The sequence below is a fragment of the Rhinoderma darwinii genome, chromosome 10, assembly GCF_050947455.1.
Source record: "Rhinoderma darwinii isolate aRhiDar2 chromosome 10, aRhiDar2.hap1, whole genome shotgun sequence".
In the NCBI taxonomy this organism is placed as follows: Eukaryota; Metazoa; Chordata; class Amphibia; order Anura; family Rhinodermatidae; genus Rhinoderma; species Rhinoderma darwinii.
In genome coordinates this window covers 37861506-37877344 of record NC_134696.1, presented here as the reverse complement: position 1 = coordinate 37877344, position 15839 = coordinate 37861506, and positions in this window count along the sequence as shown.

Genomic DNA, 15839 nt, shown 5'->3' with positions numbered 1-15839 from the left:
TTTAACGGCATCACACAATATCTCATGAGGTGGTTTTCTATAATGTTGTTATTTATACCTTGTTTAGATAGACACGATTAAAAAGCCTTTTTGCTATAGTACACAATAAAATACCTCTACACATCCTCTATAACATTTGCTTTTCAGGAACAAAATAGCTCTAGGAGGTCCAAACTATAGAGTGAGAAGATCCTGGATAAGTGTGAATAGCACAGCCAAGTTAGAAGTGTTGGGGTCCTGATTTAAATCCGACCAAGGATGACATCTAGCTGGAGATTGTATGTTCTTCGTGTTTACATGGGTTTCCTCTGGGTACTCTAGTTTTCTCCATAAACATACTGTTTATTTTGAACATAAGCCGCAATGGGGACATTGAGCGATGACAAACTCTGTACAGTGCTATATAACATAAATAACTATAGTGTTTCCTGTAGGTGATGCATCCATTCTCTAAATAAAGTTCTTCTCAAGATTGCATTTTGTCTGTTGTTCATTGACATGACAATAGATCCACAAAATACAGTACGTCTTCGACTAAGTTATTTAAAGACAAACCCTTTCTCATCTGTTAGCCTAAGCGGAGACACCTGGCGGACAAGGCCTAACTATGCATTACATTGTTGCCCATTTATTTGGGTGCCATGTAATACTACATTTCCCCTGCAGCGGCTAGACAAAACCTCCTGGGGTTATATGATTGGGGCGGCCTTTGTTTTTCTTAGTTTTTTTTAGAGGAGGCGTTATCGTTATGAGACTATCATATAAGGCATCGGTTTCCAACCCAATACTTTGAATGAAACCAGTTTCAGTATTCAGAACCAAAACACTTACTATAACACAAAGGTACAAAAGTAAGATGATGTGTTTAGTTATAAAGATAGTTTTAGGTTGGTATAATGTTAAACGAGTTTTGTTGTATGGCCCCGTTTTCTTGAGTGTCTGCCATGTAACACTATATTTAAATGACATGCCTGGCTGCAAATGACTTCTCATGGCAAAATCAGCTGTTTACCGGGGTTGCCAGGAGCCGGACCCTCAGTGATTGTTTGATTGCCGTGGCAGCTCTAAACTACAAGTGGTTGTCTCTAATGAGATAACTCTTTAAAGTATTATTGTTCACCAACTACAATGATTTAGAGCTAGTAAATAAGTTGTAGACTTGCTGCTGTAAGGGCCAACATATCTTCTACTTTATAAATGTCTAATTTGGAACTACACTTTTCACTAAGTACAGTAAAAAACAGTCTAAAGGATCAACTCTGATCCAGACCAGATTTTCAATTCCTTAAAATCCTATGTAGATTGTCCTCCTGCTTTGAGAAGACCCTTTTCAACTAAAACTCCCTGCAGTGATCTTCTCAAAAAAGGTTTCACTGCAAGGAAATGTCCACGGGCAGCAAAATAAATCTGCAGCGGAATTCGCCGCAAAACCTCTGTGATTCTGCAGCAAAATGCTACGTCTGAAATTGTCCTTATTAGTAAAATATCTGATCCGTCAGCCTTAGAAATCTAAAGTTTTATGTAAGCTTGCTGAACTTCAGACAGGTTTATGGCATCCAGCATATGGTTGGTTTATTAATTGGTGTGGATGGACTATAAATGTGATCAAGGGCGTAGCTACACGTGGTGCAGTGTTAGCAATCACCCCGGGTCTTGGTGACTGAGGGGGCCAAAAATCTGCCTCATAAGACGACATCATAATTTGCAAGTTTACACCCGTGGGTAGTTCAGTAATTCAATGAAAGGCAGTGGTGTAACCACCAGAAGAACCCACGAAGACCCAAGATACAGCCAGACTAAGTGACTGGGGCAAATACACTGCAAGTTACACTAAGGTGAGGCAGGCTGTGTTAGAGAGGAGCCTCCCTGTGACCCATAACAGCATTGTATGATGGACAGAAGCCAATAGTCATTTAGGGTGTAACCCAACCCTGGTGGACTAGTTGGCAAACTTTACTGTCCTCTACCCCAGCAAGGGTCAGCTAGTTACATCATCTGCTCACTATTATACTTCACATATATTTCACTGTTATACCACCTTAAGACAACTTATTTCAAGTAAAGAAATAAAGGTTGCTGTTCAACTGCAAGTGCTTCATCTTTTGAAAACATCTCATCTACATCTCTACGTTTACTAACAAATGGAAGCACCCGTTACTGGTCCTTTTACAGATTTAGCATTGGGGCTCGAGAGCTTTAACCCCTTCCCGCTCCTTGACGTACTATTACGTCATGGCAGCTGTATCGTTCGCGCTCCATGCCGTAATAGTACGTCTCGGGAGTAACGGCCGTTTCGGCCGTCCTCCCGACACATACAGGAGCTGTGACGCTGCTGTCTTGTTCAGCAGCTGTCACAGCTCCTACAGCGGGGACCGATCGCTGTGTCCCCGCTGATTAACCCCTTAAAAGCCGCGTTCTATAGAGATCGCGGCTTTTTAGGGGTTAAGCTGCCATCGCCGGCCTGCTACGCGATAGCGGCCGGCGATGGTGACTATGGCAACCGGACACCAAACAATGGCGTCCGGCTATGCCATAGACGGAAGCCTAGTGGGTCCTGACAACGTCAGGACCCACTATGCTTGCTGTCAGTGAGTAGCTGACAGTTCTAATACACTGCACTACGCATGTAGTGCAGTGTATTAGAATAGCGATCAGGGCCTCCTGCCCTCATGTCCCCTAGTGGGACAAAGTAATAAAGTAAAAAAAAAGTTAAAAAAAGATGTGTAAAAATAAGAAAATAAAAGTTTTAAAAGTAATAAAAGTAAAAGTCCCACTTTTTCCCTTATCAGGCCTTTATTATTAATAAAAATATATAAACAAACAAATAAACTATACATAATTGGTATCGCCGCGTCCGTAACGGCCTGAACTACAAAATTATTTTGTTATTTATCCCGCACGGTGAACGCCGTAAAAAAAAATATTAATAAACCGTACCACAATCACAATTGTTTGGTCACTTCACCTCCCAAAAAATGGAATAAAAAGAGATCAAAAAGTCGCATGTACCTAAAAATGGTACTGATGGAAAATACAGTTCGTTACGCAAAAAATAAGTCCTCGCACGGCTTTATTGATTGAAAAATAAAAACGTTATGGCTCTTAGAATAAGGTAACACAAAAAGTGAATGATTGTTTACAAAACGTATTTTATTGTGCAAACGCCATAAGACATAAAAAAAAACTATAAACATCTGGTATCGCCGTGATCGTATCGCCCCGCAGAATAAAGTTAATATATCATTTATAGCGCACGGTGAACGCTGTAAAAAAAAAAGTATACAAAAACAATAGTAGAATTGCTGTTTATTAGTCACCACGCCACCTAAAAATGGAATAAAAACTGATCAAAAAGCCGCATGCACCCCATGAAAACTACAATGGATTCCTCAAGGGGTCTAGTTTCCAAATTGGGGTCACTTTTGGGGGGTTTCCAATGTTTTGGCACCACAAGACCTCTTCAAACCGGACATGGTGCCTAATAAAAAAGAGGGCTCAAAATCCGCTAGGTGCTCCTTTGCTTCGGAGGCCGGTGCTTCAGTCCATTACCGCCCGAGGGCAACATGTGGGATATTTCTCTAAACTGCAGAATCTGGGCAATAAGTATTGAGTTGCGTTTCTCTGATAAATCCTTTTGTGTTATAAAAAAAATGGTATAAAAAGAGTAAATTTCACCTCTACTTTGCTCTAAATTTCTGTGAAAAACCTAAAGGGTTCATAAACTTTCTAAATGCTGTTGTGAATACTTTGAGGGGTCTAGTTTCTAAAATGGGGTGTTTGATAGGGGTTTCTAATATATGGGCCCCTCAAAGCAACTTCAGAAATGAACTGGAACCTAAAAAAATAAATAAATGAGGCAATACTTGGCTTCTTACATTATACTGATAATGAGCCGTGCCCACTCCGAGATGACCCCAGTTTTGACCGTTTGTATAAACGGAGACCCCTATTAGACCGTTCCAGTGCCCGGTTTTCCCAAGCATACACCCCCGAGAAGTGTTTTTCTATTGATGAGTCCCTGGTACATTTTAAAGGGAGGGTTCAATTCCGCCAGTACCTGCCAGGTAAGAGGGCAAGGTATGGCGTGAAGATGTATAAGCTGCGAGAGTGCATCAGGGTATACCTACAGGTTTAGGATATATGAAGGAAAGGCCACCCCCAAACCAGACTGCATCCTGGACTACAATAGGTACATGGGAGGGATGGACTTGTCAAATCAAGTCCTGAAGCCCTACAGCGCCATGCGGTGTAGTATAAGAAGCTGGCCGGGCACATCATACAGAAGGCTTTGTACAATGCGTATGTGCTACGTCGATGTGCAGGCCAGAGGGGAACTTTCCTGGAATTTCAAGATCTAATCTTTAGGGACCAGGAAGGGGGGGCGCATCGTACCAGGGCAACACTTTCCAGGAGAAGGTCCCCAAACCGGTGGAAAGGGAAAGAGTCAAAAGAGGTGCAGAGTCTGCTATAAGAGGGGGATAAGGAAGAACACAATATACCAATGTGACACGTGTCCCGAAAAACCAGGGCTCTGTATAAAAGATTGTTTTAAAATGTATCATACATCCCTTGATTTTCAATTTACCCTGATGCACTCCGCACAGCTTACCCCCCTCATCTTTCCCTTCTGAGCCCTGCCGTATGCCCAGGCAGCTGATAACAGCCACATGTAGGGTATTGTCGTACCCAGGAGAACCCACATTACAATTTAAGGGGTGTATATCTCCGGTGGCGCATGCTGGGCACACTATATTGGACACTGAAATGGCATATACATATATAAAATTGCAAATCTCACACTGCACCATCTGCTGCGCATTATCTTTTACACAGTACCTGTGGGGTCAAAATGCTCACTACACCTCTAGATGAATGTCTTAAGGGGTGTAGTTTTTAAAATGGGGTCACTTCTCGGGGGTTTCAACTGTACTGGTACCTCAGGGGCTTCTGCACACATGACTTAGCACCAGAAAAGCTCCAGTAGGCCAAATGGTGGTCCTTTCCTTCTGAGCCCTCCCATGGGCCCAAAGGGCAGTTTATCACCACAAATGGGGTATTGCCGCACTAAGGACAAATTGGGCAACAAAATGGGGTATGTTGTTCCTTGTGCAAATAAGAAATTTTGATCAAAAATGACATCTTATTGGAAAAAATATCATTTTTTTCATTTCACAGCCCAATTCAAATAGGTGCTGTGAAAAAACTGTGCGGTCAAAATGATAACAAAAACCATAAATGAATTCCTTGAGGGGTGTAGTTTCCAAAATGGGGTCACTTCTGGTGGGTTTCCATTGCTTTGATACCTCTGGGGCTCTGCAAATGCGACATGGCACCCGAAAACCAATCCAGCAAAATCTGGACTCCAACAAACACATAGCGCTCCTTTCCTTCTGAGCCCTCCCATGGGCCCAAACGGCAGTTTATCACCACAAATGGGGTATTGCCGCACTAAGGACAAATTGGGCAACAAAATGGGGTATGTTGTTCCCTGTGAAAATAAGAAAATTTGATCAAAAATGACATTTTATTGGAAAAAATATCATTTTTTTCATTTCACAGCCCAATTCAAATAGGTGCTGTGAAAAAACTGTGCGGTCAAAATGATAACAAAAACCATAAATGAATTCCTTGAGGGGTGTAATTTCCAAAATGGGGTCACTTCTGGTGGGTTTCCATTGTTTTGATACCTCAACGCCTCTTCAAACCTGGCATGCTGCCTAAAATATATTCTAATAAAAAAGAGGCCTCAAAATGCACTAGGTGCTTCTTTGCTTCTAGGGCTTGTGTTTTAGTCCACGAGCGCAGTAGGGCCACATGTGGGACATTTCTAAAAACTGCAGAATCTGGACAATACATATTTAGTAGTGTTTCTCTGGTAAAACCTTCTCTGTTACTAAAAAAAAATTGAATAAAATTGAAATTCAGCAGAAAAAATGAAATTTGCAAATTTAATTTCCACTTTGCTTTAATTCCTGTGAAATGCCTGAAGGGTTAAAAAACTTTCTATATGCTGTTTTGAATACTTTGAGGGGTCTAGTTTTTAAAATGGGGTGTTTTATGGGGGTTTCTAATACATAGGCCCCTCAAATCCACTTCAGAACTGAACTGGCACCTTCAAAAAAAGGCTTTTGAAATTTTCTTAAGAATATGAGAAATTGCTGTTTATGTTCTAAGCCTTGTAACGTCCAAGAAAAATAAAAGAATGTTCAAAAAACGATGCCAATCTAAAGTAGACATATGGGAAATGTGAACTAGTAACTATTTTGGGTGGTATAACCGTCTGTTTTTCAAGCAGATGCATTTAAATTCTGAAAAATGCTATTTTTTGTAAATTTTCTCTAAATTTTGCAATTTTTCACAAATAAAGACTGAATATATCGACCAAATTTTACCACGAACATGAAGCCCAAAGTGTCACGAGAAAACAATCTCAGAATCGCTTGGATAGGTTTAAGCATTCCGACGTTATTACCACATAAAGTGAAATATGTCAGATTTGAAAAATGGGCTCTGAGCCTTAAGGCCCAAACTAGGCTGCGTCCTTAAGGGGTTAAGTTACTTCTTTTGGTACATACACCCCTCGCAGTAGGTAATCTCTTAAGATCAACAGGTGTCGTAAAACAAGGAGTGTGTCTACTAAGTAATAAATAAATGGGTTCATATAGATGTAGCAAGCACCAACAGTACAGAGGGCGTCCTACGTTATTTACGAAGCTCGTCGTTCTTATAGAATTTGTTATTAGAACGGCGAGCAATGTAAATAGAGTAGAATTTTGTCTGTACTGTTGACGCTTGCTACATCTGTATATCAAATGTGTCTGGCCAGTTATTTTATGCCTGAACTAGACACAACTAATGACATCTTTGTGCGCTGTGGGACCTGGTCAGGTGTCCATAGCCAAACAGAAAAAAAACGCTACACGGAGAGGTCCGGCATCAAATTTGATGCCAAAATTGCTCCCATAAGAAAGCATGGGATCATTTCTTGCATTAGATTCCCTCCAGCATTTCTGTACCACATTGGAGGGACATAAATATAATTTGCCAGACATATGTGAAGGGGCCTGAAGAGGCACCACAACACTTTTGAGAAGATTCATGCACACTGAACAATTTCGCATTGGCGCCAAGGAGCTTTAAACTACGTCTCAGGTTGAGATTATGAATTCCTTAAAAACTCAATAATAGATAGTAGAGAACTCTATAACTAAAACGGAATATTTCAGGAAATTGCTGTTTCTTTATATTTAGGACCGGACTAGGACCAGTGTTGAACTACACATGTCATATGTATAACCACTGATAGGCAGAATATTTTTTAGGAAAACATACTTTTAAAGCATTTATATTGTATTGCACATTTGGATTGACCTTGATTTATTTATATTGCTGATAGAACCAAATCCAGCCTTCTTACACACATTTCGAAATATATTTGCACAATGTTGTAAAACAATCACTTACAACCCCGCGGATGACTTTATGCACATTTCTCGTGTCCTTGATTCATATCTCCATTCAATTGATCCAGGGTACTGCAAATGCAAAAAAAAAAAAAAAAAAAAGTGTTCTCAACCCAATGTCATACTGAATTAATACAAAATTGTGACAAATTTATTTTTGGAAACCTTCGGCAGTCAAATCTTGCTGACCTATAAGGGTATGTTCACACGTAGTCAACCAAAACGTCTGAAAATCCAGAGCTGTTTTCAAGGGAAAACAGACCCTGCTTTTCAGACGTTTTTTACCAACTCGCATTTTTACCAACTCATTTTTTTACCAACTCGTTTTTGGAGCTGTTTTCATTGGAGTCTATGAGAAAACAGCTCCAAAAACGTCTGAAAGAAGTGTCCTGCACTTCTTTTGACGAGGCTGTATTTTTACGAGTCGTCGTTTGACAGCTGTCAAACGACGACGCGTAAATAACAGGTCGTCTGCACAGTACGTCGGCAAACCCATTCAAATGAATGGGCAGATGTTTGCCGACGTATTGGAGCCGTATTTTCAGACGTAAAACGAGGCATAATACGCCTCGTATTCGTCTGAAATTTGGCCGTGTGAACATACCCTTAACATTTTCTTTCTTATGTTACAAGAATGATATTTCCCCAGCCCTTGAATTTTTTTTGTTTTAGATGCGGCTTTTCCCTATTGACTTTTATGTGGAAAAAAGTGACAAACAAAGATGTGTGTGGTCTTTATTTGTGATAGTGTTATGAGTTTGTCATTAAGTTTGTTCTAGGATCTGCTGGAGAGATGGCCGCTGTGGAGGCCTACCGCATTCTGGACAATCACTGTGCGCCCATCCAGGAACAGATGTTTTATTCAAAAGTTTCCTGAGAATAAAGACCATTTATAATAAAATTTTACTCACCCAATTATTCTGCCCCCTTTTGTTCTGGCTCCTAGAAAAATTTAACTGTGACTTAAGTCCAGCACGTGCAGAGTCTTCAGATGCTAAAACTTCCATGAAATATACAAATATAAAGAACAAATCCAATGTTCCCTCCATTCAGCATGTAGCATGCACACCTGGATCCCACTAGTATTCATTGCCTGTGAGTCCCCGCCACTGAATACTGATCATCTGCCGGTCTATTGTAAGAGTCTCTGCAGTAGAGAATCATTGTAAAAATATTACATTACTTATTTTGTAATGATCCTGTGGTAAACCTCAGAGCTGCATTCACAATTTTACAAGCTTCAGAGCTGACACTCAGTCTTACTTGCTCAGAGAGCTTTCTATGGTAATTTGCACTGTGAGAACTGCGTCCCTCTCAAAAGTCATAGATGCAGTGTCACAGACCTAGACTGTGGTTTCTGTCTCAGATGATTCCTCTCCCATCCTGCTTTGTTGACATGGAGTAAATGCTTGCTAGCTCTGTGATGGAGGGGCACTGAGTTTTTTATGCCATTAATGGGGCTGTTGGCAATGTATGAGCACTAAATAGGCACCATTTTAACTGCTAAATTGTATGTATGGCACCTTATGGGCACTATTTGGCTCTACATGGCCAAAGTTACATTATGTGGGATCTGTTTTGCTTTACGTGCCAAATTATGTGCTACAGTATGCCACTGTACCACTATATTGTAAAAGTATAGCACTATGTGTGTACTGTTTGATTTTCTGTGGGCACTGTATGACACCAACTGGGCAAAGTATTGCACTCTTGACACTGTACAGTGGTATGCACTGTGTATTAACTAGGCATTGTACACACTATTTATGTACTGTATGCACTAAATATGTGGTACTCAATGGCATGCTATGGGCAATGTATGCACTATTTATCTGAGCACTGTAGAGCACTTTTTAATCTAAGGACTGTATGGTACTATGGCAGTATATTCATATACAAATATTAGAAGTTCATCATTTTTTTTATGTAATCGCTATTAGGGCTATCCAGTGCATTGGCAGCTTCTATGCATAGAGGATACATAGAAGCTCCATCTCAAAAAGAATAGATTTTTTTTAATAAATGTAAAATAGAAAAAAATTTATAATCACCAATTACATACATTTAATAATAAAAAAATGACTATGAAGGTTTTCATAGTCTTTAAGTGTATAGAGTTGTGCCATTTAGGCTTCGTTCAAATCTGCGTCAGGACTCTGTTGATGGGTTCCATCAGACCTTTCCGTCAGGGGAACGCATGAACAGAATCCAAACTCAAACAAACGGAAACTATAGGTTTCCGTTAGCATCACTATTGATTTCAATGGTGATGGATCCGGTGAAAGTGGTTTTCGTTTGTCACCGTTGTGTAAGGGTTCCATGGTTTTGACGGAATCAATAGCGGAGTCAACTACGTGATTCCGTCAAAACAACGAAAGCCCTACACAGCGTTGGGTGATGCAATGGTGATGCAAACGGAAACCTATTGTTTCAGTTTGGATTCTATTCATGGGTTCCTCTGACGGAAAGGGCCAACGGGAACCCATGAACGGAGTCCCGACGCAGATGTGAACACAGCCTTAACCAGTTTTCCCCACAGGTTCCAGGATAAAGACTATTAAAAATATTGTTATTATATTGTCTCTGTTTCACTCTACTTTGCTTTTTATTGTATACAACGGTATTTTACTTGCATATTGAAATGTGCTATGCCTGGGGGACAGCGCCGGGAAGATAACAGACATTTAATAGGAGCACAAAGATGACAGACCCACAGGGCCTTCATTAGGCCACCACTCCGCCATGACTATAATCGGCACCCTGCGATCGCATCATAAGTTGAGCTGTCATATGGGGGCTGCCGTCTTTTTTTTAACTATTTAGATTCTACGGTCGCTATTAACCGTGGCATCTAAGTGGTTAAACGGCCAGGATCGGAGTTATCTCCTTCCCGGAAATTGCAATGAAGTTTTGGCTGTAACATACAGCTGACATCTGCTCCATATTTCCCCTTCCCTGCTAAGATGTAACTATATGTCGAATGCCAGGGGATAAATATCTGAGAGAAAGAGAGCTTTCTTTTAAATTAAATGATGCTACAAAAGACAAACACAGCTCAAAAGCAAAGAAAAGTATATCACACACACTTTTCTTATTTTGGCGTTTTATTACTTGAACTGTAGCTAAAAATATGAAAGTGATTTTGTGCTGCCCTCTAGCGGGTAAATATGGGAAAATTATTTTAAAATGCCTAGATTTCAAGTATTCAGGATATTCCCACAATAGTGTAGAGACACTGCGTGACTCATACTGGGCGGAGTGTGTAAAATGTTAAATAGCGACTTTTCCTGTCTAACGGGGTTCAGTTCACACGCTACCACACTTTCGGAGAGCAGTAGTGCAGAATGGTCCTGGATAGCTACGTGGAGTGTAAGAGACAATTGAGAGCTGGAAAGGGTCCAGTGGAAGGAGATTTATACGGTGGGTAGCGTTGCCAGGGAGCCTCCCCACAAAAGAAAGAGAGATGCAATGCAGATGCTACAGAGTAGACGTGGGCATTAGCTCCTCTGCAATGGTGCAGTGAATTAAAGAGGATCTGTCACCTCTCCTGACATGTCTATTTTAGTAAATACCGTTATTCCCCATAAAATAACAATCTTGGAGAATCTTGTCTTAGAACTCTGCATTGTGCCATTCTGCTGTTATCCCTTCTAGAAACTTATGAATAAATTGATAGCTGGGTGTCACCTTTCCCCTTGTTAGTGGGGTGTGTCCCCGTCCAGTTTCATTCTGTGAACACTGATTGGACATTGCCAGTCTGTGTAGGGACACACCCCTAACTGGTAACACCCAGTTGTCAAGTTATTTATAAATTTGTAGGGGGAATAACAGAGGAACGGTACAACGCAGAGTTCTAAGAAAATATGCTCCAGAATTGCTATTTCATGGGGAATACAAGTGTTTAGTAATACAGACATGTCAGGAGTGGTGACAGGTTCTCTTTAAAGGTCTCATGAGTATCTGACAGTAGTTTCAGGCAGCGAATTGAGGACAAAGAGAAAAGGGTCTACTGTTGGAAAAAGGACAATACCCCTAAATCAGGGAGAAGTGAGAAGCTCTGTAAATAAGCATGAGTTGGTGAGCCACCATTGCCTGCTTTGTCACCATTGAATTTGTTCTTACGTTGCCATAAGACCGAGCTTCCCATATTGTTTGCACCCCATTGCGACCATTTGTGTATGACCACTGGTTTTGCAAAAAGGATTGCATGACGTGGGCTTACTGTCTTCACTTGTGATAAAAAAACATCCCTTCCAAAAGCCATAACTTTTTTATTTTATCGATATAGCCATATGAATGCTTGTCTTTTTGCAGGACGGGTTGTAGTTTATTGTACCATATAATGTATTAGGAAACTGGAAAGGTTCTTTGTTGGGTGGAATGGAAAAAACTGTGATTTCTCCATTGCTTTTTGGGTTTTGTTTTTACTGCAATCACCCCGTGGTAAAAAAGACTTGTTAAATTTATTTTGGAAGTCAATACGATTATGATGATACAAAATTTATATCGTCTTTTTGTTTTTTACTACTTTTTTCTGTCACTATATTCTGAGACCATAACTATTTTACTTTTCAGTTAATTGGGTGGTGTCATGGCTCGTTTTGTTGCCGGGAGAGCTATAGTTTATACTGGTACCATTTTGAGGTACATGCGGCTTTTTGATCACTTTTTATTCAATTTTTTGTTTTTACCAAAAACAAAATTCTGGCAGTTTTTATTTAGTTTGAGGGCGTTCATCGTGCGGTTTAAATAATGTTATATTGTAATAGTTCCGACTTTTGCGGACGCAGCGATACCAATTATATTTATTTTTAGTATTTTTTATATAACTTTTGGTAAAAAATGGGAGAAGGTTTTTTTTTGTATATAAAACAAATCTTTATTTAACAGATTTTTACTTTTTTCATAGTACCCCCAGGGGACTTGAACAAGCAAATTTACACAATATACTGCAATGTGTATGTATGTTTATACTGCATTACTTGTGCTTTTTTCTAGCTTCTATTAAGCCCTACCTCTGGCAGACATTTAATAGGAGCAAAAAGATGACAGTCCTGCGGGGCCTTCATTAGGCCACCAGTCTGCCATAACTACCATCGGCACCCTCCAAGTGAGTTATAAGGGAGGGCTGTCATAGAGGGCTGCCGCCTTTTTTTTTTAACATTTTAGATGCCGCGGTCGCTATTGATCGTGGTATCTAAGTGGTTAAACCGCCAGGATCGGAGATATCTGCGATCCCAGCGGTTGCACTGAGGTGTCGGCTGTAACATACAGTTGATATCCACTGAGTATGGATCAGGCTAAGCCCGTCACCCGTGGCATAGCTATAGGGGGCGCAGCAGTTGCAATTGCGAACGGGCCCTAAAGCCACAGGGCCCAAGGCCCCCCGCACCACCTCTATTAAAAGTTACTATAGTAACTGGGGCCTATGTAATAAACTACACCGGCCCCTGTTACTATAGTAACAGACAGTATACTTACTCTCCTCGTTGCAGAGCGCAGCGGAGGTCCTGACGTCTCGTCACGTCATGACACTGTGCACCGTGCACAACGTCACGACGCTGGTTGGTGTCAGGACCTCCGCTGCGCCCGAAGCTGAAGAGGAGGGTAAGTAAAACATTACTGTTTGCTAGGGCCCTATATCTAAGCCTACCATGTGGTAGATTTAGATACAGGGCTCATGATGTGATCCTGTTTGCTGGGCCCTGTATCTAAGCCTACCACATAGTAGGCTTAGATACAAGACTCCAGCAGACAGTAATCTTTTACTGTATAAAATTACTGTCTGCTAGACCCTCTATCTAAGCCTACCTTGTGGTGGGCTTAGATACAGGGCCAGCAGACCAGATCACATCATGAGCCCTGTATCTAAGTCTACTACATGTGTTACTAATGTTTTTTTTTTATGTTGCTGCTTTTTTGACAGGTTTGGTCATTGGACTACGTTGGATGTGAGGACTACTTAGATGGCGGCTTTTTTATTTGCAATAAAATGGTTAACGAGGGTTGTAGTTTTTTTTATATCAATACAACATTTTTTTATTTCTTTGTATTTTGTTTTTACTTTATTACTACCGCCTTAGTAATGGCCGCTGGCTGATTGACAGCTTCCATTATTATGGCGGGGCTTAGTGTTAGCCGATTCAGAGGCTAACACTAACCGCCATTGTTACCCCAATATCTACCACCACCTGGGGAACCGGGTAGTGCCAGGTGCGATCCAGTAACTTAATATCTGTAGCGATGGCCTGGTACTGGGGCATCCGCAGGCTGGTATTAAAGGCTGGGATAAAACAAATACAGTGGCCCTTCCCACCCTGATAATGCTAGGCTGCTGCTGCTATGCTGTATTTGGCTGGTTATGAAAGATGGGGGGGGGCCCACTCATTTAAAAAAAAAATTATAATAATAATTGGAAAAAAAGTTTTTTATAACCAGCCAGATACAACATAACAGCAGCAGGCCAGCATTACCAGGGTGGGTAGGGCCAAGGTTTAGTACCAGCCTGTGGCCGCCCCACTACCTGCCCATCACTACAGATGGTCGGGTACAGGATCGTACCCAGTTCCCCTGGTGGACACTGTTAATCATCCAGCAGCCAATACTAAGGTGCCAGTAATAAAGTTTAAAAAAATTCAAGGACATTGAAAAAATATTTTATTGAAATAAAAAACCTGTCATCAAAGTAGTCCTTGATTCCGAAGTAGTCCAACAACCAAACTTCTAAAAAAACACAAACACACAAAAAAAAATAGTTACACATAGAAAAGCAAAGCAATTATTATGCTTACCATTCCTGGGTCCAGCGCTGGAGCCGCAATGTCAGTGAGCTGGGCCCTATATCTAGGGCCCTGTTCACACAGTATTTTTGCAGGCAGAAAAATCTGCCTCAAAATTCCTTAAGGAATTTTGGGGCTGATTTTGACCTGCCTGCAATCTCTTGCCGCGATTTTCACAGCATTATTTGCGTTGCCTTTTGCCCGCGGCCGCGTCGCTCTTTGTCCGCGGCCATTGCCGCCTTCTCTGCCTCCCATTGATTTCAATGTGAGGTCGGAGGCGTAACCACGGCAAGAAAGAGCCTGCCTCTTTTTTTTTACCGTGAGCAGCTGAAAACCACTGTAGAAAAAAAGGCCTATGCCTCCCATTGAAATCAATAGACGGCCGTTTCGGAGATTTTGTGGTGCTGATACCAAAGCGGTTTCCGCATCAAAGTCAGCGTAAAAAAAGTCTGTGTGAACTGTGCCTAGGCCAATCATATGTGATACTGTTTGCTAAGCCACTGTATCTAATCCTATCCATAGCTATAGGGTCAGAGTGCTACAGATATGCTGTTTCCTATATATATATATATATATATATATATATACATATACACACATTCACACACATATACATGCATGCACACCCATTTTTTGGGGGCACACATACTGTATGTATTGGGGCTGTTGCTCCTGACATTTTAAAGAGGCTCTGTCACCACTTTATAAGTGGCCTATCTTCTACATAATGTGAGCGGCGATGTAATGTAGATTACAGCAGTGTTTTTTATTTAGAAAAACGATCATCAATTTTGACGGAGTTATGAACTATTTTAGATTTATGCTAATGGTTTTCTTAATAGACAACTGGGCATGTTTTTACTTTTTGACCAAGTGGGCGTTGTGGAGAGAAGTGTATGACGCTGACCAATCAGCCAATCAGCGTCATACACTTCTCTCCATTCATGTAATCAGCACATAGTGATCCTGCGTTGTTCACTATGTGCTGTCACATACTCACACATTAACGTTACTGAAGTGTCTTGACAGTGAATAGACATCTTTTCCAGCCGGGATACGATGTCTATTCACAACCCTGACACTTCTATGACGTTTGTGTGGGACTTACAACACAGCAAGCGTGATCTAGCTGTAAGCTGTCATTTACAGCGTGATCTCGCGAAATCACGCTTGCTGTGCTGTAAGTCCCACACAAACGTTACTGAAGTTTTGGGATTGTGAATAGACATCGCGCCCTGGCTAGAGGTGATGTCTATTCACTATCAGGACACTTCAGTAACGTTAATGTGTGAGTATGTGACAGCACATAGTGAACAACGCAGGATCACTATGTACTGATTACATGAATGGAGAGAAGTGTATGATGCTGATTGGTCACTGATTGGTCAGCACTCCTCTGTACAACGCCCACTTGGTCAAAAAGTAAAAGCACGCCCAGTTGTCTATTAAGAAATCCATTAGCATAAAGCTAAAATAAGTCATAACTCTGTCAAAATTGATGGTTTTTCTAAATAAAAACCACTGCCGTAATCTACATTACTGCGCCGATCACATTATGTAAAAGATAGGGCACTTATAATGTGGTGAAAGAGCCTTT